We start from the raw sequence: 1,803 nt of genomic DNA, 5'->3' as shown, positions 1-1,803 counted from the left end.
CTAGAGTTAGTGCATAATCACATTGATACATACGAATCTGAAGTATGTGTAATACGGTTTATACCATGTAAATAAATACATGTCTATACACTTAGACGTGTATTTGTAGATTACTCTTGAAATATTAAAATTTCCACATGCGTGTCCTTTTTGATGATCGGTCTATTGTAAAGTGTAGTTCAAATATTCTTGTTAGAGTTTATTTTCTCACAGATCCCTGAAGGATTTGCCCATGTAACTCCCATTCTCGTGTGCAAATCCCCTGTGTATTGATGGGAGAATGGGCTTCTAATTCCACACTAGAGCTGAAAGTAGGATTCTTAACCTTTACTCTCTTGTTGTTGAACTTATATAAGGCTAACAAAAGTTCTTTACCCTTTTTTCAGCAACGATTAAAAATATGTACAAAGTTACTGTTTTTCCACCAATACTTTTTGGATTCCTCCCCATGTGCTCACGCCCACACCTCCCTCCATCTTCAGTTCTCACAAGATCTACCTGCTATGTTTTTACTTACTTACTTACTTATTGAGTGGTTGAGGGAGACAGTTTCATACTGTACATTCCTACATGTGAAAAAAGAATATTCTCAGATTAGTATTTAAGCTTCATTTTTCTTCTGTTCAAAGTTGTAATTAATACATTATTTGCATTTTAGCTGTGCAGATGGGCAAAGCAGATATCTATTTATAAATTCTATTGATTCAGTTATTCTAATATTTGGTAGTTTTATACTTCATGTGTGCCAAGAACATTCTGGTTTTTGAAAATTGCATGAGATTATATATACATATCCTGGTAGATAGTGAATGAGTATTATATAAAATATTTCTATGGTAAAGATTACTAATAAAACAAGATAAGCAGATTTCCTTCAATTTTATTCTTTCCTTCTGAATTGAATGATTGGTAGATCAGACCAAGAAGATAAAATTCAATATGAAAATATATTCAACATAAAAATTCAACATAACCACACTAATGCCAGCATCTCATATTTGGGCTGTGTTTAAGGAGGCAGAGGGTCAAGTGGAAAAGAAAATCTAATTATTTGTAGGGGGTGGGGAAGCGTTTGGACACTCAAGGCAGAGTAAATGGAATGACTTAAATAACTGTGAAGAATATGTCAAATATCATTACCAAAAATGAGTTGAAACTCCCAATAAAGAGTTGACCTGAGTTTCTGTGACTTTCCATTAATAAAATATTAAAAATTAATACTAGGAAATCAATGTAGTGGTCTTTCCCTAATTTAATGCAAAGTACAATTGTATTCTAATTGCTCTTCCCTCTACTTCCTCACTCTAATTGGATCTGAACTAGAAATTTAAAAAAAACAGGAACACCTTAAGAAAGGATTTCGTTAAAATATATTCAGTCTTGCAATATCAAGTTTCTAAAAACCCTGTGATGGAAACCTGATCATTGTAGTTCCTTTTCAGAATGTAGACCACTGGATAGGCATGCCCTTTTGGATGCTTGCCTAAATTGGTTTGTCTGCAATTCCCACCACTAATAGCAACTCACCTTGGCTGCAGAACTGTCCTCTGATTCTATAGACCCTTATACGTATGAAAGGAACAGAGAACATGAGTGGAGAATGGGTGGTATTTCACTCTTTTTCCTGTAGAGGACAAAACAGAATCAAGTCTGAGTTTGGAAAAACAAAGTCTTATTCATTTTGTGAATAAATGGATGGCCACCATAAACTGAGGATTATTTTGCTGTTAGCTATTTTCATGGTGACAAGGTGGGCATTTACGTAAGATAAAAGAACAGGGAGAAATCAAGTATCTTTGATTC

This window comes from Equus caballus, chromosome 19 (genome assembly GCF_041296265.1).
Source record: "Equus caballus isolate H_3958 breed thoroughbred chromosome 19, TB-T2T, whole genome shotgun sequence".
Taxonomy (NCBI): Eukaryota; Metazoa; Chordata; class Mammalia; order Perissodactyla; family Equidae; genus Equus; species Equus caballus.
This window is presented reverse-complemented; position numbering follows the sequence as displayed.